Here is a 24,769-nt window from a genome sequence, read left to right as displayed (position 1 = left end):
AACAGTTGGCCTCATGAAAGCTGAACCCCTCACACTACCTCCTCGTTTTTTGGCCACGGGCCAAACGGAGTCAAACACACAATGTCCTAAGTGAAGGTGTAGCATTTCAACATGGTCTTAAGATCTCTGGAAGAAAGGAGAAATGAGGGGAAATGCAGTTTTGAGTGAGAGAGAGAGAGAGAGAGAGAGAGAGAGGACATCATAAAGCGACATTAAATCAGAGGGTTGGGGAACGGAGCGGTAAGCTTAGTGACAGCTGCGCGGATGGTGTAGTGGCTGATGGCCTGTCCGTCTGTCAGAGCAGATATTTCTGTCTGTTTAGTGCTGCCTTACTGGCTGCCAGAGACACTCCTCATGTCATCGCTGGGTGCCTGCTGTCACTGGCTAAAAAGGAGAGAGAGAGAGAGAGAGAGAGAGAGGGAGAGAGAGAGAGAGTGGAGTGTGTGTTTGCATGTTGCGTGTGTTTGAGTAAGAGTGACAGAGAGAGAGAAGCTCCAGCAGCTGTCTTCAACGCTCACCCTCTCTTGTCAGTACAATGTTGAATCTGCTGCTTTCAGTCAGTTGTGCGGTTCAACACGTGGACCGTATGTAAAGAGTGGACACAGTCTTCTGGCTTTCATGTGAGGGACTGGAAAACATAGATTGAATAGCCACCAGGGGGCAAATCCCTCCACGAGTAATAATAAGTTGGTTTGAATGGAAGTGTAAGGGAAAGTTAGCCTGTTTTTCACTTGATTTGTAAACATACAGGGCTTTTCCATTATGCAGTTCTAGCACTACTCGGCTCGACTTGACTTAGCGATAGTACCTGGTACCTGGTGTTTTGTTTTTAATGCCTGAGTCAATACTAAAATGTGATGTCAACAGAATCCAGTGTATTTGTTTCGCATATAAATGAAGTCAGAGCAGTTTCGCGCCGTTTCCTCCGCCTACATTGAGGACGTACTCTGAAGTCACGTATATAGAACAGTGCCAATATTCCTGAGGAGTTACCTCTAACATGCTGTGTCTAATATTATTACAAGTGTGTGTTTTTGAAGTTTACTTTGTGCCATTACTGAAAATCTAACCATCGCTTTGGTCTCATTGTTTGGTCGGCAGTTCTGAAGCGATTGTGTCATAAAATAAAAAAATAATAATAATACATTCATAGGATTCTCTGGTGTTTTATGAAACATCTATTTGAAGGTAAGCAGTGATATGTCAGTGAAGGTTCTCAGTCAGATTGTCATCGTAGCAGTGATAGATTTGGCTTATTTTAATAAGAAAGTATCTTCCCTGAATCGTATTATATAATTCACTGTGCACTGATGTTCATGTTGTTGTACAACCGGCAGTTTTTCTCCTTTGTTTACCTTAAATGTGGTGGAAATGTGATGGCAGGTGGCACTGCCTTGACTTGTGTGGGAGATGATTAATTAATTGATTTTTCTTTTTTTTGTGCAATTGCTGGAGGTTCCATTTGATTTTGTTGCCTGTGGAGTACAGAGTGACTAAGTCTTGAAGTAGATAAAGTGTATTAGCTGAAGTAATGGCAATGAGACGAGGGGTGTCGCGGAGCAGAATTTTTCCTTAGCGCTCGGCGTTGACAGATTGCAGGCGACCCGTGTTTTCTCAGAAAACTTTGCAGCAGCTATAATGAAAAGACATGGGTGGCAGGAAGGTGAGTCTGTCGGCCTCGTGTAGGAGGGTAATTTACATGAAATATTAAATAAAAAAAAGTGTTTGAATCGTCCTCGGTTAACTGCATGTGATGGTGGGCGGCACAGTGAGGCGCCGCTATCGAGCTGAAAGTCACCAAGTGGTTGCTCACCTTAAATAAAGTCCAGAAAAGAATTTGACATCAACTCTGTTCGGTATATGTTCAAGATATTAGATGATACATTTAGTCACTGTTTAAATGTATTTGTTTACATTTTGTTTTATTTACTATGGAACAAAAGAGCCATAAATCAACTGCAAATGAAGTCATTTCAAATTGTGGGTTTGATGTGAAAACGTCATTGACCACCCTGACCTGAAAGGGATAACGTGAAGTGCAGTGATGATTTCTTTATCAGAAAAAGACTGAAACAGAGGACCGATCTCCTGAAAACATCCTGTGTTCCTTAAAAATCATCGGTTTCAGTTTCTTGCTAATATGTTCCAAATTATTTTTTCCCTTAATCAGCGGCCATTTACATGTACTCTTTGATTGCAATCGTCTGTAGTCGGAGCGCCGTGCTCTGATTACAAACATGTGTTTATGCCAAAATAGATAGCCACATAGTGAGGTAATGGCAAATATAGTGCATATATACACAGTATATGATTTGCATTCAAGTTAAGAGCATTCTGCGCTTCAGGGTTTGCAGACAGTTCACACGGTGTCAACAGGATGAGTGGCTAAAAGGAATATAAAAATGTACTACTACTTAGACAGCCCTTTTGATTTAAAGATCTGAAGATATTTCAGATCATTTTTTTTGACAGTTTTTTGGCACTTCGTGGTTGGGATTGAATGAACCAAGGAAACAAGGGGTCATTTCAATCTGCAGATGTAATTCCCAGGTTGGAAAACCCCTGATTTTTAACGGTGGCGTGCGCCTCCACTGTAACGTTGCCTCATGTTGTGGCAGCCATGACTTTATTCCTCCAACTTTAGATTCTCTTCTGTCAGCGTTGGCTTCCTCTGACTCTTCCGGTTGCCCTGACGGCCCCTGTAACCACACACCCGTGTTTATGCTCGTTAGGTTAACACGGTTATCTCCGTACGTAACCAGAGCCGGCAACATACGTGGGCACTTGGTAAATGTGTGTGCGTGTGTACGATCTTGCAGCTGCAAGAACCATCTCTTTCCCCGGCATCTCTCTCTCCCTCTCCCCCTCTCTCTCTCCACAAAGAGCTGCAGGGACTTGCCAGTATTTTCATTCCCTCTGGAGGCATTTCCGTGCACTAACAAAGCCCGGCCTGCACGATGAAACGGAGAGGAAGCAGCTTTTGTGAAGAGCGTAGCCAATTTCTGTGTGTGTATATGTGTGTGTGCGTATGTGTGTGTCCTCTACGTAACAGTTTGTTTCATGCAAATTTACTTTTGAGCTTGCACTTCAGGTTGCTCCAGGCTCTTGTTTGCTGATGCAGCTTGTGTAGGATGTGAACAAGCCTACTCTGTATCCCATTCACAAAACAAAGTTAGTCCCTGTTTGCCTCTAATTAACTGGCATAATACTTAGCTTGTTGGATTGGTTAGCGCTTTTTTTTTTTTTATTGGGCTTGTTAACCACTGGCCTTTCACAGTTTTCACTTCCTCTATAGCCATTACTGAAGGGAAATCTGCACATTAGCACAGGTCAAAATTCTCCAGGGTGTCTGGCCCTGTTAAGAGACTGGATTGAACTAATAAGTCAAGTTGAACATTCATTGCCCTCATATCTGCAATAAAAAAAGAAATGAATAAATAACAGATTTGAATTAAAGACATTCATATTCAACTTTTCTTTTTAGGGTTATGAATATTCATGTTTTTCCCACTGCTGTTGCTGGATTTTTTTTTATTTATACACATATATATGTATATATATATAAGATGGTGGTTTCCAGAAATAGCCTAAGGGCTTTGGCATGAGCTGAAGTCAAAGCTCACACGAGACATCATTTGAGGTCATGACACAGCCACCCTAAAAAGCCAAAGTTTTTTTGCACCCCCTTAATGGGATCAAGAGCAGCAGCAGCAGCAGCAGGGTCACTGGAGCTGAGATTTTCTACTGTTGTCAGTGGAGTCAGCGTCCTGTGGGTCGACAGCCATGGCCCAGTGACACACGCTCATGCCCATAAACAGGGATTTGTCCCTCTAGAGAAAATAACCTTGATAATTACTGGGTGCATATGGACCTGCCCACAGCAGGAGGGGAAGGAGGAGGACATGGGGGTTGACTGAGAAGGAGAGAGAGAGAGGGAGAGAGCCACATCCGCTGGTGCATTCCTCCTTGCTGTGTCATACTGGTGCAGAGTTTCCCCTCACTCTGCATGGAGATTTCCACAAGGCAGAGGGTGCAAAAGGCTACTGACGCAGCGCCAGGGGCTGTAGACACTGAAATTAAAAGTTTAACTAGCCACTCATTTTCAGGCTTCCTATGGTAAGAAAAAAAGACAACAAATCTGCCAAAAGAGTAAACACGCGAAGGCTGCTAGACAATGGTGCAAAAATTGGAGACATATGTAGGTGGGTTGACATGAAAAGTGGAATACAAGCAGTCTGGTGACCTAACTGTGGATGCGCTCATTGATTTCGACTCTGCTCTCCCACTCTTTCTCTTGCCCTCATCACGTGGCTTCTCTGGTCTGACTGAATTGGCATCATTACAGCAGCCGGGGCTGAATGTCTGTGGTTGGCTCGCCGCCCGTCTGCTTGCCCGTCATTCAGCTGGTTAAAGAGGCCTTGTTGAACCGCTGCACTGTGCCTGGCTACTACAGGGCCATTCATGCCTGTAACGGCAGAAACAGCCAAATCCTGTCATGAGTGCCAGCGAGCACATACCAATTTACTACTGGAAATGACAAAGTCATTTTTGCTTAGTAAGCACAGTTTTTACCCAAGCAACCCTGTGACCTGCTTTTTAAAAAAAAAAAAAAATTGGATTACATTTCAGCGAAGGAGAAGCTCCTCGCTACCCGAGCAGCTTTAGACAAACAGTGTGCACTGTGCACGTCTTTAAGATATGTCTCTGTTGCTTGTTTGCCGCCAACATTGTGTGTAAAGTGAGTCAGACTGATCTTTTCCCCAAGGAATTATACAACAGCAGCAAAAACAAAACAACAAAACGGATCATTTGTGCTGCCTCGATGTTAACTGAAAGAAGTCTTGAAACTACTGTGCGTTATTCTGAGGGAGTTTTGTTGTTATTTATTTATTTATTTATTCTTTAAATCCTACTCGTGTATGTCAGCTGTTCTTTGTGCCTTTGGCTAATGGCAGCTCATCCTGTGCCTCAGTGCACGTTTGTCTGTCCTGCTCTCAGTCCCAGTGTGACACACAGACTGAGGACATGCACGAGGGCTGTGACTTCATCCTGTGCTCTCTGACTCTACTTTACCTCCTGCTCACTGTTTCCTCCACTTTCCCTCCGTCTCTCATCCTCCCTTCCCTCTCTTGTCCTTTTTGTCCCCCCCCCTCCCTACCCCTCGCTCTGTCTGCAGTTCTAACATCTTTCTGCTATGATTAGCAATAGTGTTTTTTTTTTTCCCCTGCCAGTGTAATGTCTAGAGCCTCCTGTGTCCTTGGAAAGCAGCCTAATAAGCTCAGACACACACTGCTGTCTCTGCTCTCACAGGCCTATTCTCTAGTGTCACACAGCACACACTGGGGTAAACAAAGACTGCCACACACACACACACTGTACAGTGCTCGTAGACCAGCGCAACAGCCCACTGAGGATGGCATTGATGGCAGCTTGCTAGCATTGACCTTCCGTGTGCCAATCACAATAAATCTGCTCCCTGATTTGAATACAGGGAGGAAAATAGTGTAAATTGAAAGCAGAAATCCCCCTGGTGTGAGACAAGATGAGCCCACGAATAAATTATTCAGATGGCAGCCTCTCTCCTGCATGATTCTCGCCTTCTGCTACGTTTAATGGCATCTGTGATGACGCCCGTCGGAGATTAATCCAGATGTAAGACGCGTGTGCGAGAGTGTGCTCACATTTACATGTCGCGCTCTGTGTGTATGTGTGGCCTTCTCACCCCCTTCTTCTCATGCATCCCATCGCGTCATCATGTGATAGGGACACAGGGTCTCAACAGGGGAATTTGTTTCTTCTCTGTAGAGGGCTGTAAATAAACAACAAGTGAATCAATGCCTGCATTTGTTCCCCTCTCTTTAATTCTGTGTGTGTCGCGAGCCGGTGTGACAGTATTTCGCGAGTCAGCATCGCTCTCTGCGGCCATATTTCCTCTCGGCGAGAGTGAGAAAACATGTCACACCGGCCTCATGTTTCATTACAGAGTATCAGTAAATTAATGCCTGCTTTTTAATATATATATATATCTCACTCACTGCAGATGATGTAGTGCCGCGATGGAGCTTTTGTATGTAGTGAGAAATAACACCAGCGTTTGATATTGTGCGTTACAACTCATCAGTCAGCTAAGCACACACACAGGCTTTGGAATTACAAGGTGCAATTGAATAGGTAAAAACCCACAGCAGGTCCTGTGGTGGATGTGTTTCACTCATTGATTCGCTGCCAAAGAATGACCTTCCCCGATACAACTGCCTCTGAGTGTTACGAGTTTAAAATATTCCGCTGTCTCTGGGAAGGCACTGCAGTATTTTTTTCCTCAAGCATGTTTGTTTAATAAATGTGTTAAAAAGGTGTTTTTATAAGCGATTCTGTTCTCCTTATTAGGGATTGGTAACTATACAGCGGCAAAAAAAGCTGCCTTTGCTGTTAAAGGTTCAGCGTGTTGTAAAAAGAAGTGAAGCAAGGCTTTTAAGACTCTGGAAACCAAATCAGCATTTTAGTGCAAAAGTGATATTGCAGTATAACTTCATATATTTTTATGTTGTGAGCACCACATACAAACATTTATTTCACCTCCATTGATTGTTTATTCTGCCTTCCACCAGTGGAGGTAAATAATCGGCCCTCGAAGCCAGAGGAAGTAGAATTGCGCGGCGCTCCGTTATAATAATGAGCAGAGCAGAGATCCCAGAAAATAGGAGGGGAGTTACTTATATGCTTCAGTGACCAATAGGAGCGATGAATGAATAATGGTGTGTGCAGTAGGATAAAGGTAACCTCCCAGTGTGTAAATCATGATTAGAGGCAGTCACTCAGCTAATGCTGGTGTTGGTAATGTTAACATGAAGACTCGCTCTAATGAGCGCTGGTTTACCATGATGCTTTTTTTTTTTTGTGCGTGCGTGTGTGTGTGTGTGCTCAAGTACCCCCTCTCTGTATTTAAGTGTGAAATTACAATATCAGATCATATTTAGTTAATTAAACCCTTATGACTAATTTAATTTGACTCAAATATGGTGGGGGTGCATAAATCAGGGAGGCGTATTTAGCTGGCTAGTGCTGGTGTTAACAGTAATTAAATGTGTGGGAATCCGTAGCCTGCGAAGATAGCTCCACTCTCCTCTGCCGTACGAGAGTACACATGTGGAAAATAAACGACGGCAGATTCCAGACGCAGAATATTAATGAAAATGACGTGGGAGTTTTTCAAACACGGGGATAGTCAAAGACTAAAAGTTGCAGCCCTGTAATGCACGCTGGTATATTAACAGTCAGCAAGTGGTCTTCAGATGTGCACGTCGTAGTTAAAGATCAACCTGAAGCACAGAGAGAGAGAGGGAGGGAAATATTCCTGCATGATTAGAACCTGGAGAGTTCAAAGACAGCTGCTTCTGCATGTAGAAGGCGCAAAACATTCACAGGGAGGATCGAGAAATCAACTTTTATTTGTCATTTAAGCGTCTTATATTTCATGTTTGGCGGGGATTAGAGATGCACATTCTCCTCAGCTCGTCAGTCCCTATTTTATGTGCCTCCAATCTGTCAGGCGCTCGACAGGGTGCTTTATTACATCTTGATAAATGACGCCACCTGAGTCTTGTTTTCCTATCACTAAAAAGCAGAGTTTTTTCACACGCCCTGATGTGTATTGTGTTCCGTGTTGTTTCGTTTCAGACCCGCTCTGTGATTGATGAGGATTAGGAAACGGATTCTGCATAATAGGAAACAGGAACATCCTCATCCACACTGGTAAGAAACCTGATTTATCACCGACTGCATGTCTTCTCCTGAACAGTGAGGCATCAGTTCCAATAGTGATGCCATGATGCTTAAGCATGGGGGGGTTTGCAGACAAGATAAGATAAGCCCTACACTTTGTTGTTTCAATCCAGCATTTTACACACAAGAATAGTCCTTTTGATTTTCCCCTGACACTGTGTCTTCTTCTGAGTTCTTTATCTGTCTATAAATACAAGGAACGACTGTTGATAGCATAACTGTCCAGGCTTCACACTTGGACTCTGGTGTTGTTTGGACAAGAACAGCAAGAGATATTGGTAGAAAGCAGCTTCATATTAAAGAGTTACTGCGCTAGTTAGTGAGCAATATTCGACCTCACACACTGCAGAACGTACTGAATCACCGTGAGAGATGCAAGGCCATTGTTGTGAATTAAAACACATGTTAACGTGATGATTTACGTGATGGAAACCGGGGGTTTTGTGGTCGATGGCATTTCCTCTTTCAAGTAAGAGGCCAAGTTTTGGCGCTGGTGTTGTTCTGTGTGTCATGTTCCTCCCCCTGAAGTGGTCCACGTCAGGGAAAAAGTCAAATCTGAAAAATGTGGACAAGACCACATCTTTGCTTGTGTACGACAACAGCGGCCGTACCTCTGTGGCGATGCCTCACGCTGTCCATATAGGGTGTAAAACCCGCACAGCAGTGTAAATATACAGTGTAAAAAAAGGACCAATACAGCCTAAACAATAACTTTCAAGAGGATACAACTGTTTATCTCAACATCCAAATATTCCAGGCTTTCTTCTGGACTCCATTACAGGGCTCCATTTGATGCATAAACATGCATGAATACTGTGTTCAATTAGCCTTTGAACAGTATGAATATTATGTATTCACTTATCCTGTGGACTGTATGAATAATAAGTGTTCATTTAAACCTTCGCCTGAGTGGAAACACCCCACTGTCATGTCATGTGTCAAAAACCTGCGACCGAAGCGATGATCAGAATGTAATTGGGGTGAGTGTGGGTGTGAAGAAGCATCAAACTCATTATTGTCCCGGCTTTGAAATGAAAGGGAACCATGTCCCTCTGTTTTTGTTTGGGAGACGGTACAAAATGTCACCACTGTAGTTTGTACACATGTGAAAAGGCATCAAAATGCTGGAAGGTGAATCATTTTTTTTGGTGTTATCTGCACATTCTGCACTATGCTAATGAGCAAAGCTGCAAACGCCAGATTGCCAGGAGAAAGAAGGGGAGATGGAGGGAGGAAAAAACAGGGAGGGAACAGAGGGAAAGAAGAGAGAGAGAGAAACAGAGGGAGGCTGGTGTAAATTATGGATGCAACCTGTGATTTCCAAGAGGGAGAAGAAAAAAAAAGGCATAGAGAAACCTCAATTCATGCATATCAGATTACGCATTTACCACATTTTCTTATCATGGTCCGTGAGCAAGCTCGTATACAATCTGTCCTCTGTGTGTGTGTGTGTGTGTGTGTGTGTGTGAGAGAGAGCACTCACACGTTCATCCATCTTTGTGTGGCGCTGTGTTGTGCTGTCAAGTGTGCTGTGAACTTGATATGACATGCCTCTAAATCCCTGCTAACTTTGACTGCACTATTGTGTTGCATTGTTTTGTATGGCGTGTCTCTGTGTGTGTATGTGTGTGTCTGCAGTCACGGGGCTGCTGATAGCATGCGCCACGCACGGAGGCAGCGACAAATCCGCTAAGCTCATTTTGCACACATCAAATCACATTGTGGATATTTATATAATGCCACTCTTTAACTTGTCTAATAATACATGAATTGCTGAGTTGTCTGTTTCGTCAAAAAAAAAAACCTTTTCTCTCATTATGCGTTTTTGCCTACATGAGCTATTCTGTAGCAAGCAAACTTAAAGTAAAAGTGAGTGTTCGTGTCTCGTGCTACCACATCCCACCCTTGTGTGCCAGTCCCCTAACAGCCTGAGTGAATAATGGATCCATTCTTAAGTCATGTCTGTGACGGGGGCCTGTGCAGATGTGTGGTTTCCCCACTAGAGGTGGAGGTGGAGGAGAAGGGAGGGGATGGCGGTCTGGAAATAGCTGCGCCTGAGCTGGGAGCTCCTTAGGTGGGCCTCTGTACCAGCCTCACCTTTTATTCAACATGGTCGCATACTAGAAGTGCAATTCTGCAAGTGAACCTGGTGCATGTTGTGCACAAATCCCAGACAAAGGAACTATAGTTGAACTTGTCTCTATTCAGCTTTGCTGGCTGAGGGATCCGCCTTTAAAGATGGAAGGAGAATAAGAAAAAAGGGCTGAGTTTTCTAAGAATTGTACACGAGCCACATTAAATGAGAAGTGTCTGAGTCTGAGATCAGGCCTGCATGTAAATGTGTGTTAATGTGCAAAGTAGGTCATTTATTTGGAGCGGGGACAGCCATAGTTTGCCTCTCTGGAGCGAAGAGTGGGGAATCATTTCATAAGCACTCACATTGCTGTGCTAGGGATTTACATTTAAAGATATTTTGTTTATACGTGAAGCCCTAAGCCTAATATACCACAGGGTGAAGGGAAGGGCGGGGCACTGAAGGTGAAAATGGCTGTGGTCAATCCAGAGACAGCATCAGTAAACATAACCAGAGATAGCGGCCAAAAAAAAATCATACTAAATCAGATTACCAAACAAATAGCTAAGAGGATTACTTCTAAACTCTCTTTTTCCCCCCCCCATCAGACAGACATTAAATCTGCAATCTGTAAAATCCCTTCAAATGATTTTCTATTTTATGTTGTGTCCTTCATTTTAGTCACATGTTGGTAGCAGAGCTCTTTTTTGCTCTCGGTGAACTCTGGCCTTTTTGTTCTGCCTTGAGGCCTTTAGAAATTGCTTTGCTAAACGCAGTATCATATAGGTCTTTAAAAATATCTTCACGGGGCAACACATGAACCTGACCTCCAATCAGATGCTGCACTGCTGGCCGTTAAGCCCCGTAATGTTATCATAACGCGTTCCACTCGACGCGCTCGTAGGGAGAAGTGAAGCAGTGTTCGGAGGCGCCTGTGATTCTGTGTCCGCCGCTTAAACAAGCAGTGCAACATTCACTGGCACAGACCTAATTAATATAAAACATGATATATTGAGGGGAATAATTACACCTTGTCCCTTGCTTGTAGAGATCAAACACGTTGCAGCGATTCTTAGAATTAATCTCAGGAGCAATTGTTGGTTTACAGGGAATCAGTGGCAGTACAGTATGTTCTCTGGGAAAAAAAAAAAAAAGACTGTAGATTAATTTGGTTAATATTTCATAAAGCTTACAAAGGCAGAGGGCATTTGAGGCTTTTCAGATTATTTGTTCTCAACCAATATTACACACCACGACTGAGCTGCTGTGCGACTGCGCTGCTAAGTCTACAGCTCTCCAGCACAATGCCAAGAGAAGGCACTTGCCGTTAAAAGTGTTTGTCTGTGATAGTGCTGTTTGTGAAATGGGAGCCGTTCAGAAGCACTACTGCTTTTTTTTCCTTTGCCGTCATCTGATTCAAAGGGCGGCCAGTGCACGCACAGGCGTCCCGCGCTCTCCTGGGTGCTGATAACTGCTAACAAATTGTATTAATATCCTCACTGGTACTCTTTGATATTGGCTGATTTATTTTGAATCCCTGCTCACTTCCACACCTTCAGCGAAACACAAAAGAACAATGCTACATCGCTCTCGACAGCCTGACAAACCAACGATCCTCGCTCTCAATCACTCCCTTCCGCCACCCTCCCCTCCCCTCCCCTCCCCTCTCCCACACGCGAGCTCTCTCTGATAGAGTCGTATATTGTAACCAACAAGACTGTAATCAACGCAAACCTAATCAAATCACTGCTCCAACAAGCAGCTCTGGCTGCCGGGCTCCCAGCAAACATATTTCAGATCAAGAGGCAGGCGGCTTGTAGAGCAGTGCGTACTGTAACCACCCGCTGCACGAAATGTCAGGAGAAAGTAGGATTATTTTTGAAAATGTCACTGACAGGCAGCATAATGGTTATGTTGAAGAGTGTCTCATGCCATGTTTATGTCTCATATCTGCAGGTTTGATATGAAACTCGGTGTGTGTGAGACACACATGTGAAAGTGAGACGACTGCCCATTCTGTAGACTGAACCTAGGCAGAGTGTGCAGTCCGTCAAAGTGTGTGTTTTGAGATCTGCACAAACAAATGCACATCTTCAAACCTCCACATTATTGGCAGCAGGAAAGCTGTCTGGGCACGGGTACAACTTGTGTGTGCATCTGTGAGTGCATTTGATTGTGGTGTGCGTCTAATTCAGGCTAAGCTCCCTTCAGGAATTGGTTAACCGAGTTGGCTCACCCTATTAAATTGCCACAGAGTGTGCAGTTGCCTCTGCCTCTGTTTCATTTTGTGGCACCCACACTCTCGCCCGTGTGCCATGGAGATATACAGGCACCTGTGCTTCTAACACGCTGTTGCACATGTACACACGCACGCACGCACACACACACACACACACCTAAATAGGTTACAAAGAGAGAGGGTGTACCACTTGTTCTCCTCAGATACTGTAGCTTTGCCAACAGACATCAGGGGTTAGGAGGTGCCAGGAGACTGTTTATGTGCGTGCGTGTGTGTTGGGGAAGTTGTAGGAGGATGTTTGACTAGTGCAGCAATCTCAAACTCTGTATTAAATAAAGGCTACATCCACACTCCTGTGTTTTTCTTTTAAAAACACATCAATTCTGCACTGGATGCTCCTGCTGTCCACGCTCCCTTGGTTGTTTTGGAGCGTCTGAAATGGAGAAGTCTAAAAATGCTGCTGGCTCTCTTTCTAGTTTGAAATGTCATCACGGAGCGTGGGTTTTAAAAGTCTTGACAGACAGGAACAGCGACGCAGTTACCAGCATTCACTTGTTGATTAGCTCTTATCAGTCACAGCTCGACTATCACAAAAAGCTTTGTTAACACTCACTTACAGTTTCAGTTACACTTCCTCCTCAGTGACATAAAAGCAACGCCTGCTGTGACTTTGCACCATTGTTGTGTCTCATTAGTAGTACTTCAGTATGTCGCATAGAAATTGCACCTCTGCATTTATATTGTTTACCCACAGACATGTAGACAACATCCTTAATCGGTGTGTGTGAGTGAATAAGAGTCGTGCAACTCATGTTTATTTTAATAATCGATTCTCAATTTTTCTCAATTAATCGACGAGTTGTTTGGTCCATAAAAAATGATCAGTGTTTGATCAGTGATCAGTGTTTCTCAAACGTGGACATAGTGATGTTTTCAAATGTCTCATTTTGTCCACAAGCCGATATTCTTCAGTTTGAATGATTTCTTTTTAGGTAACTTGTATTTTGATTAAAAAAATTATTGAAAAAAAAAGCCACTGAAAACAACAAATCGATTATCAAAACAGTTGACAATCAATTCAATTATAGATCAATCAAATAATCTTTGCAGCCCTAATGTATATCCTTAAATTAAATTATTTTCTAACCTATTATCTGCACAAAAACACAAAAGTGTCTTTCGTTCAGACTTTCATGTTTGCAACCTGTAGTTGAACCTCAAACACAGAACAGCTCGTGGCTAAACGAAGCCGCCTCCTCCTCCTCCTCTGTTCTGCATTTACGCTGTGAAACAAAAGGCTAGTTGGGCCAAATTATGACTGACATCATTGGCAACAGCTGCAGGCTGTGTGTAGTGTGTGTCTGCATGCATGGCTGTGTGTGTGTGTGTGTGTGTGTGTGTGTGTGTGTGTGTGTGTGTGTGTGTGTGTGTGTGTGTGTGTGTGTGTGTGTGTGTGTGTGTGTGTGTGTGCATGTGTTTGTGTCTGTCAAGATGAGGTGACCTGATTGCTCAGCTGAGCAGTGAGGGAAGACCCAGCCTTGTGTTGTGAGCACCAATAAAAGCCGCCACAATAGACTCAGGTCATAGCTGGCAGCCCCTCCTTCACAGAGACCCCTCATGTTTTGTATTTGTGCTGTGACAAACATTCCCCCATACACACACACACTCCATGCCAAAACAGATTTGGAGATGAAAAATGATCCACCTCTGGCCGTCCACTGCTGCATCAGCTCCCAGCTACAGAGTGTTAGGTCAGGCCAAATCCTGTTTAAAGAGCCTTTATCCTTATTGCTGTAAAGATAGACCTAGTTACAACTGGACCTCCTCTCATTCTCTCTCCTGCTTGACCACAGTAAGTCCACGTCTGTGTAATGAAGCCTTTTGGTCCAAGTCTGTCGGTAATTTCCACGTATAGTATATGCTTTTAATTACTTTACGCGAAAAAGGAAACCAAAGAAGTTTTTACAGCTTGATGTGGGTGTTTTTTTTACTCGGCCGGCTTCAGAGGCTGACAGTCTGTAAAACGTGTAATGAAACATGTCTCAGTCTGCCTCAAGGAGCTGTTAACCCACTTAAACGTGTTGAAATTGTTTAGGTTTCAGTGCATAGTTTGGAGGGAGCCGTTCTTCTCAGACGGTACACATGTGGACGAGGTCGGATCCTTTTCGGCGTGGATATGATCCCATTTAAAGATATTAACTAACAGCGCGTATTACTGGCAGCTCCAGTCTAAAAATGAAGTCGTGGTAGTAGACATTAGTGTTGGCCTTTAGAACACAATATCAAGTGAAGACTAATTTGTCAGATCTAGTGAGGTGGTCGGCCTCATCATTTACGGGCCTACACAAAGCACGTACACACACGCTGGCTCCTGCTCCTCCTGGAGGTTCACCTTAGGCTCTGTTAGCAATATAAAATGCTGCAAGTCTGCTTCATACCATCGTAGGTGGTCATATAAACTTTAACAAATACTCATCCGCCATACGCAATTGCCGTTAAGGCTGTCCAGCAGAGGGTGCTGTGAGCGCCTGCATCTGTGCCGTCTTTGCTCGTCAGAAGAAGACGACTGTGACGCTAATGTTGTTTTTAGGTGACAGTGGAGGACACAAACGAGCTGAAATGTCTTGAGCTACAATCTCCTGGAAAAGGTGGAAGTATTTCTAGTTCTACACCATAGATGAGGAGACTCTCACGGTCAAGTCTCGTGTGATTTCAATAGTCTTGGGAGATTTGCGTAGAGGATAATGGCATGTATTAAAAGACCGATCTAGGGATCTCATGAATCGATATTGGAACCTTTCAAGTAAATGTTGATATTTTTTTTAACCCTGCAGCCCCAGCATATTATGTTTTCTACGTATGTTTGGTAGTATGAATAAAGAAATATGGATGTAGCCTTGGTGGCAACTGTGGCGTGTGAGGCATGTGTTAGCAGTGCCTCTTGTTAACAGATTATTATAAGGCATTATTAAAAATGGCAAATATCGATAAATCTGTAGCTTTAACAGCCTTACTATGGCCATCCTACCCCTGCTGCTGTCTGTTATTATTCCCTACACCCTTTCAGTTTTGTCCAAATAAGGGAGAATAAAAGATAGTATGGACCTAAAGCAGCACCATGGGGGGGGTTAGGAACAAGGCTGTGTTTCCAGCAGTGCTGGGATGGTGAAGGTGAGGAGAAAACTGAGGAAGCACAGCGAGAAAGAGCAAAGAATGCAGTGGCATTGGCTCAGCACAGATAAGTGAAGGATTAGTGGATCCACAATGTGCTCGGAGCTGCTGTTGCTACATTGACAATAGCCAGTGGTGAAGTGGCTCCACTTAATGAACTGTGAACGGGAAAAGGAGATGCTCACATTCATGTGCACACAAAGGCTTGTCATTTATACCGCAGATTGGAATCATCTTTTCTTTTACATCATCTATTAATCCCACCTCCCTTTTCAGTCTCAGAAAATGGTCTGCAACCCCTCTATGAGGCACACGGATATTGGTGGCTTAGTTATAAAGCAATATTTATTTGTACCTATCTGCTGCTGTAAACAGTTAAGTACCAAAGACGTATTTAATTGTCCATATGCCGCTGAAAATATCAAGTCATAAAAAAAGTAAAGTGCCATAAACTTAAAATGCGAACCATATTTGTGAAATACACTGATGTTTTTCTTCTTTGTCTTTTTCGTCAACAAAATGCAGAACATAAGAAATGTTTTTCTCTCTTTCACTATTTCAGTATTGTCATTTAATAGTGTCTAACCTTTTCGTGTGGTGTGTTTTATTTTCTTTCGCCCACACAAACTAAACCACATATAGATGATACATATGCACACAAGCACAGAGGGAGTCAAGTTTTTTATTTTGTTTTTTTTAATGGATCAAGAGCTGGCAACGTAGTCTTTCCTCACTTCGTGCTCTGCGTCTCCCTTCTTCTCTCTCCGCTCTCTTCTCCTCTCCGACGTTTCACGAAGCCTCGATGTATCTGTTGGGAGAAACATGAGCAGTGCATACTCACTGCATTTCCTTTGTTACTCTTTTCACACACACACACACACACACACACACACCTGGCACTGCAGCAGATACAATAGACACAAACTGTTTTCTTAAAGTGAGAACTGTTTGCGTGTATGAGGAAATTCATACACAGCACTCCCTTGAATGTGGGTTTTGTCCTGTGCTTGTTGAATTGTTTGTGTACTGATGTGTGTCTGTGTAGATTTAACAGGTGTTTCTGATTGTGTGTGTGTGTGTGTGTGTGTGTGTGTCCACATACACATAGTTTTTTGTGTGTGTGTTTGAGTGTGCATGCAAAAGTGAGGAATCCAAAGGAGTGAGGTGTCTGAGGCTAAATTCTCATGGAAAACAAAAGGCTCACATTTCTGCAGGGGTCATTTGTCCTGGTCTCTGGGGTCAAAGTTCAAGCTGCTGAGGTATAGTGAGGGAAGGACTAATCTGCTCCACACACACACTCACACACACACACACACACACCTAGTAGACACATTTACCTTTTCTTTTTGATGCCTCATTTTTTGAAAACCAATATAACACATGCATCTTTCTTAAATGCCACCATGAAACAGCTCAAGGTTACTAATGAAATCATCTCTACTCCGCCATTGTTGCACTTACATTTTGACAAATCGTCTCAGTGCTTGCAACTACCACTTACTGTAATTATAGGATTCATGAACTGGCTTTTTTCTCAACTGACCGAGAAGTCATTTTTGTCAGTAAAATGATAGAAAAGAAATCCACCAGAGTGTTATTTGTCTGCAAATCCACTCATTTTATTCCAAAAACCCAACAATATTTAGCTGAATTTCACGTAAGAACATCAACAAATCTGAAACTGGAACTTTTGTGTTCTATTAAATGATTTACTGACTAATTGTTTCAGCGCTTAAATACTTTGTCCAATGGTTGATTATACAATATTATACATATTTAAAAACATGTGCTTCTGGATGCTGCACCCTGTGCTCTGCAGTTTGACTCATTATGACTGGCAGTTAGTTTCAAAATCAGCCAATGCAGATATAAATGTGAGATAAATAAAGTTTCAGAGACAATGTTGAATAAACCACTTATTTGTGCTGTTAAAATTCTTTATGGACAGGAAAATAAACACGGACAATATGGACGATAAACACCTTCTCCTACATGAAAGGTTATATTGACACTGAAGAAAATTAAATTGCCTCATATATTGTTATTGGATTATTGCCCAGACCGATGATTCCTATATGGTATGTGCAACTATAGAAAGTTTTACAAGCCCTCACATGCCTGAAAGTCTTAATAGAAACATCCTTAAAAAACATCTGAAGATTTTTGGAGGCTTAAAGGATGAGTGGAAACTCTGGAGTGTCTGAAAAACAAAAGAGCAGTGACACTAAAGTTACACAAGGCACATTGTCTGCCTTCTCTTGCCTCTTGTTTTCTTCCATTCGACTCTCTCCCACCCGCCCTCCTCTTCTCTTTTCCCTCTCTACCTCTCTTATACAGGAACTGGCCAATTTCCTGAGCCTGTTTTTCCATTTTGCTCCGCTGTGCGTGTATCCATCACATGGATATGTTTCTGTGTTCCTCTGTGAGAGCCTGTTCATCATCCTCTGTCTCTGACTGGCTCTCAGCTAACAGCTTAACGTGTCACAACAGTTTAATTTCATGGCAGCGAGCCGGCTTGTGAATGACTTAGTGTGCTCTGTGGAGTTTGAGTCAGGTCATGACTTTTTTGTTTTTTTTCTTTTTTTTATTCACGGTGATTCTCCGAGATTAAACCACTTTTTCAACATTTATATAAACACGCCGCTAATGAACTGATTTGTTGTAGGAGGTTTTACCCTGTGAAGTTTTTGACCACTAATAACCCAGTGATGAAATTATTTTACGAGCACTTCCCTGTTTGTTTTGTTTGTCAGTTGTGTTTGTATTTGAATGATACACATTGTTGCTCACGGTGTCACAATATTTCACTGATCTGCAGGGAGATGGTAACATGACGAGAACTGTTGCAACCAGTGTTGGCTCGTGACATGTTCTTAGGCATTGGCGCAGTATGTAAAAGTCACTTTTTCAAATGTGCAGTAACCATGCATCACCAGTAGGACAGGCCCAAGCACACTACTGGTGCATACACACCAGTGTATTTACTTAAATGCACTTTGCATTAGTGTTATTACACGACAGTTTGTGCTATCGGGAAAATTGCAAAGGTTTCTGAAAGCGGAGAAGTTGCAAATCAAAACCGATGTGTGATTATTATGGTAATTTCACTCACGCTGTTTATCACCAGAGAGGAGAGTTTTGGAAAATTGCTTGTGCATTTTTCTTTCCATTTTTTGGCCTGTTTTTGTTCATTGAAACAAAGACTCAAACACATTTTTAATCTGTTTTATGCCGCTTAAATTTAACGAATGCAGTGTTTTTTTCTACATAAAACTAATACACTATTTCAACATGCAGTACATTGTAAATAACCAGATATTGAAAGTTATTCTGGAAAAATGGGGCATTTCTGGCCCTGTTATGGTTAAAATAAGCAAAAAAGTCCAGGCAGACATGTGTTAAAGGGTTAAAAAAATACTGGAAGAATTTACAGAAGTTGGATGAAAACTACAACTTTTCTTATCAGTCCAAACATCTTTTATTTTTTTATATTTCTTGTTACACGTAAACACAAATTGAACTGTCCTATTTTCCCATCTTGCTCTTCTAATGGCTGCCTGTCCACCTCAGGCAATGAAGCATCAAAGCCGCCGCCTTTTGATTCCAAACCAGACCAACCACAAACAGAAAGGCCTTGCAAATGTTTTCCCTATTTAGATAGTGGCAATTACTTCTACAACATAAAGTTCATTTAGTGCCTGTTGTGGTGTTTGTGTACTTGTTGTTGTTGTTGTTGCAGTGCATGTGTGTGTGTGTGAGCACTACTGCCTCAGTTGATGAGGGAGATCCTTATTGCCCTCAGCACAGTGGCTCATGAAAATCAATGTTTGATTTGCCGGCTACTTGATGAAGGATTTAATGCTGAAACATGGCCCTCCACACCGCCTTCCCCCTGCTGCCCCCACTCACAGTCAAGAAATTGCCTTATTGAATCCATTTGTTCATTTTGCTTTCATCCAGACTTGTGTTTGCAAAGTGGTGGAATTTGCCTCTGATTGTGTGAGTGTGTGTGCGCGTCTGGTAATAAGATCACCGTGATTACCTGACCGGCCTTGTGTCCACTCACTTCTGACAACCTGTGTGTGTATGTGGGCATAGGTGTGTGTCCAAAACCACCACCACCACCACCACCACCCCCCATCACTGGTGCTCCGTGCTCCTGGTGCGTGTGTATCGACCAGACTCTGCAATGGAGAAACGCCTGGCCAGCGCACAAAATCAATGTCTGCTGTTTTCTCTCCTCCAACGGCCTCCCGTTATCTGCAATGAATACAAAGCATGTGTTGTGGCACACAAGACACACCTCATCTTTATGTCCACTCCCCTCACGCCACTGTGGCAGGCTCATATACAAACCCGCGGGAGATTGCGCTAAATTACAAGTCACTTACACTTACATTGAGAGAAATACGGCTCTCGTGGTGCGTTGTCTCATTCGGAGCGTGTTTACAGCGGAGTCCCCTGTCACCCGAATGAGACTTGAGTGAGACCGAGTGCCGCCGCTTTCATGGCACAGCAAAGTTTATTATTTCTTCTGCTATAAACACTCTGCCGTGCCAGCAAATCAGACCAGGCAGCTGCAAGTGTGACTGAAACATCATCTGTCTTCCATTGTGTTGAGACGCATGAGCAAAGTGGCCAACAAGTGTTTGTTTAGCCACACGGTAGTCCACTTCATTCATTTCATTTCATTTCAGGTAAGGGGGAGAAGATCAAGCCTATTTTAGCCATTATTCGAGTCGCTCCCACCCCCCCACTTTTCTGAACTCTTTCTGTCTATTAGGGATTAAAGGTGGTGGTGGTGGTGGGACGAGAGGGGAGGTGGCAGATTAGCGGCGGCTGTCCGGCAGATCCGTCTGTCAGAAAAAACACAATTCATTTGTATGATCCAGATGCTTGTGCTCAGCTCTCTGCGTCTCTGTTTTTGTGTGTGCGGCTCAGTCAGAGGCGAGGATTGGCTGCTGGGTGGGGGGTGGGGGTGTTTGGTAGTGGTAGTGGTGGAGGTGGAGACTCTCTCACATCTGCTAGGCAGCTTTTGTGCTCACATCAAAGAGGAACGACCACGGCCTGATGACGATACGGACCCGGTGTAACCACACTGACACGTGTTTTGATATATGTATTTCTTTTCTATCACTACTTACTTTACCTGTCACTAGTGTTAACAACATTATACTCACTAGTCTAGTAATAATAATAATCCTTATTACGATTTTGATTTGTTTTGTGCCTTTAAAGGTACTCAAGAGTTGTGTTCAATGTCAATTTTTAACAATTACTTTGCTGCTATTAGCTATTTCTATCACTACTATCCACCTGGCACCGTCTTGTTCCATGAAACCACTTAATAGTATCCGGTTTCACTACAGTCCAATGCCTGAATGAAGAATCATCACTGTCCAGAGGACGAAAACTAAGCTATAGTATATGGACTTGAGGGGTCCATCAATGATTGAAGCCCTGAGTAAGAAAACAGCTGTTAATGTTTATGTTGGCTTTGCACCAATTGCAAAAACATACATGTAGCACCTTTTAATGTATTTCCTGCTTATGTAACTACTATTCCGGTAACAAATTAAATGTGTTAGAAGTCAATATAAAATTCTCGCATACTTCCTTGTGTCTTAAAGTTTTTTTAGGCGTCATTATTTGCTCAATAGTCATTGTCAACTGTTCTATAAAGTTTCCTCAGCTGAACTGTATGAAAATAATAATTAGCGGGAACTGGAGTGGAGAACAGCCAGAGGGAGCAGACAGGAGCAGTGTTAACACACTGTGGTCGGGTTACTACGGAGCAGACTTGGGTCCTCACTGTTGTGGCTGGCTACTTCATGCATTCAGGAGGAGAGCAGCGTTGATGGATGGACCCAGACTGGAGATCTCACACAGTGCTTCAGAGCAGGATGCTGGAGGAGGTCTGTGTAGTCCCCGAAGGAAGTACTGTAGGAGGGAGGGAGGGGAAAAGAGAGAGAGAGAGAGGGGGGGGGGAGGCAAAAAAAAGGACCTGTCATTAATCAAACTTCCCTCCACCTGCCACCTCTCCTCCCTGCCTCCTGTCCTCTCTGTATTCCTCCTGCCACAAATCTTTAAAGCCCCCCCCTCCGCTCTCCAACATTGTTTTTTGTTCCAAGTCCAAGTGTAGTCCTCTGTTGAAAGCAGCCCTTTCAGCCTTTGTGTTGCAGTGTACTCACTCTTAAACATCACTTGGGGAGGTGGTTAATGCTGTTATGGGGTGGCAGGCCGGGCTTGATGCCCTCCAACAAGGAGAGATGGACTCACGCTGTCACTAAACACAACTTTAGTTTTCTTAATTCACTCACACTCGAGTGCTTCTGCTCCCTGCCACTAGCCCCTTCACTTCCTGTTCTGCGCAGCCTTCTAACACCAGTGTGAGACCGCTCTAATGTGAGGGGTTGCTCTTTTTGTTGCTCTGGGGTCAGCGAGAACATTACAAGGTGCTTTGAGGAGTCAGTGCCGACTGGAGCCAGTGTGTGTGTGTGTGTGTGTTTTGTTCACTCGCTGCACTTCCTCACAGCATCTGTTCGGGGAGGTTTGGCTCTTTCTGAGTGTTTACGTCCCAGTTCTCAGTGTGTTATTTATGGGGTTAACCAGACATAGGTTAACAGATTTCTTTTGTGACTTTGCTCTCTGTCTCTGTGAAGTAGAGTCGACCTGAGTTGGTAAGTGGTTTGTTGCTATGGTAATCATTCAAATCAGTATTCAAATGCAGTTTTTGTCTCATTATGTACACATCCATTGCCTCAACAATCCCGCACAGTAATCCAATATTATTAACTGTGCATCAGTAGTAATTATTATTAGCCTATGGGGCTGCAGCTAAAGATTATTCTTTATAATTGATTAAGCAGCTTATTATTTCCTTAATTATTCGATTAGTTGTTTGGTCCAGGAAATGTTTTAAAAACAAGGTCATTTCCCAAACCTTGAAATGATGATAATCTCAAATGTCTTGTTCAGTCTCCAAACCAAAATGATTCAGTTTTAATGGTTCAAAGAAACCAGAGAAGAAAAATCACATTTAAGAAGTTGAAACCTGTTAATGTGAATTATTAAAGAAAAAAAAAACCTTCCAAACCAGTTAATTGATCATCAAAATAGTCCTTTGGCACCACAGTGTATTGAAATATTTCACTGGGAACCTGTGTTGAAATTTGTTTAGTGTTTTCTAACATTTCAGCAAAGGATGTCTTACCTTTTAAAAAAGAAAATAAAAGAAAGAAAATAAACCAATTAATTAATAACGACTCTGTACCTTTTAAAATCTTTAAAAGACCTTGAAAGCAAGAAGCTGTGTTTGAGTTTATGAATTATTAAACATCCCTACATAAAAATAGATATTGAGAACTTGGTAAAAAGAGAACTAATGTTTATTTAACTTACAGCAGCTTTTCTCACTCATCCGTACAGAACCGTCGCGTTCTCTATCCCCGCAGAGATCAATATCTTCAATTAAGTTTGGAAAATGACGAACGTGCGCGCGCGTTAAGTGTAATACACTCCGAGTGTGCACAATTGATCCTGAGGTCTCTCTAGCATGATACGACATTCATACAGCAATTATGCAACAAATGAAACAAACCCACATTCGCAGCAGAAGCCGCGACAGAGGATTAATTAAACACCTCTGTCTCAACATTTCGCAACAAACATCAGCGACTGGCTTGTTTCTTCCTCATCCGCGATCCCTTTGCCTATATATTAACGAGCAACAGCGTGGGCTCATTAAAAATGCATGCTGAGCACTGAGCTTAGGAGGCCAATTATCCCACCTAGCTCCTTTTACAGTGGCTGATAATAAAAGCCCCTGCAGTCGGCTACTCCGCGATTGCTTCACTGTTCCAGCCACTCTCACCCCTCACCTCTCTCTCTTTTTCCTCTCTCCCCTCCCTCCCCTCTCTTTCTCTCTCTCCCCAGCTGCCTGTTGTATTCACACTAGATCATCAGTAAACAGGCTTTTCACTGGATTTGATGGAGTGCAGTGTTTTGATCTGTTGGGATTTGTGTTGTTGTGTTTGTGTTTATGTGCGTGTGGGGTTTTTTTGGTTTTTTTTCTCCCAGAATGCTGCTCTGCTCTGCAGGTGGCAGTGAGTGGACAGTGGACGCTTACCAAAAAAAAAAAAGAAGAAAAGTAGAGAAGACATTTGAGCACATACACACACGCACGCCTGTGTAAACATACAGATGCGACTGTTACCGCTCACATATTGCCATCCGCTGTGATGGGACTGTAGTGAGAGAAACAGAGCAGCCTGCAGCACGGAGGCTGTTTCCCACCACATGCTGTACATCAAATATGGATGTGCATGTGTGTGTGTGTGTGTGTAAGAGGCAACTGCATCCCTGGAACACCTCAAAGCTCCCATATATATACAGGCAACCTGCATTTGTATGTGCATCACTGGAGGTGACGCCTTTGAGGATTAAACGTATCTCACATTAGGTAAATGAATAGGTGCCATTTTTCATATCTGATGTTTAGGTTTGTTCAGGCGTATCGTCGCCGCCGCAGCCGCGTCTCTGAACTTCAAACAGAAAATCCTTGATAAATAGTAAATCCTACACCAGCGCCGCCGCTGTCGTCGTCGTAAAGGAAGTCACTCAGCTGGCTCTTCAGAGCTCTGGAAGGATAAATCTGTTAAATGCACACAGTATGTCGTTTCTGCCGCTAGGGATTTCTCAATCAAAACAATAACACAAGACCGAGTTTTGATGATGTCGCGAAGCAGCGCGGGATCATGGGAGTTTGAGTTTTTTCTCGTCTTCTGGGGAAACCTTCAGCGGCAGAACGCAAAAGCAATGAGTCGTCCATTAGTGGCATACGCACACAAGAAATGACAAAACAAAAGACAACCCGCTATCTATTTAGTATCTTTTTATATTCACTTATAATAGTACTCATAGTTCTCTTACCTTTGCAGCAAGAATACCTGCACTCACAACCCGGTTGGAACAAGACCCTTTGCTTCATGAAGTCTGCATGTTCTCCCCGTGTGTGTGCGTGGGTTTTCTCCAGGATTCAGGTCCAGGTTCTCCGGTTTCCTCCCATAGTCCAAAAACATAACTTGGACACTCTAAATTGACTGTAGGTGTGAGAGTGGATAATTGTTTGTCTCTATATGTGTCCCTGTGATGGACTGGTGAACTGTCCGTGGTGTTACCTTGAAAAAAACAACATATTTTTATGGATTTTTAGAGTGTTGGAAACAAAATATATTAACACTCTAACATTAGTCTCGTAGATATTGAGATATTTTAATCCAATGTGACATATTTTATATTCAGTGATTAGTTAACAGACAAAAAACCCAAAACAACTTTGATACTTGATTACTTATTTACCTTTACTGACACTTTGATAGTCCAGATAGATGAATTGACAGTTGAAATAATCGTTAGTCTCACTAAAGTGTATCATTTTAATTGGCCACAAAACCTGTCAAGTCCAGGAGCCAGATTTGATTTGATGTGTTGTGTTGGCTGAG

The 24,769-nt window shown here is 42.9% G+C and overlaps 1 long non-coding RNA gene across 1 annotated transcript in view; it reads left to right on the top strand.

Annotated features, from left to right (window-relative positions):
* The window catches only part of LOC122760262, a 40,044-nt gene extending 32,266 nt beyond the window's left edge, over positions 1-7,778 (top strand). Inside the window, exon 3 of the long non-coding RNA XR_006358355.1 lies at positions 7,678-7,778. This is a non-coding gene — a long non-coding RNA (uncharacterized LOC122760262). The remainder of the gene's footprint in view (positions 1-7,677) is intronic.
* Positions 7,779-24,769: the final 16,991 nt, after the last annotated feature.

The sequence above is a fragment of the Solea senegalensis genome, unplaced genomic scaffold (genome assembly GCF_019176455.1).
Source record: "Solea senegalensis isolate Sse05_10M unplaced genomic scaffold, IFAPA_SoseM_1 scf7180000013311, whole genome shotgun sequence".
NCBI classification, from domain to species: domain Eukaryota; kingdom Metazoa; phylum Chordata; class Actinopteri; order Pleuronectiformes; family Soleidae; genus Solea; species Solea senegalensis.
The sequence above is the reverse complement of the archived record's forward strand: the minus strand, read 5'-3'. Positions and strand labels throughout refer to the sequence as shown.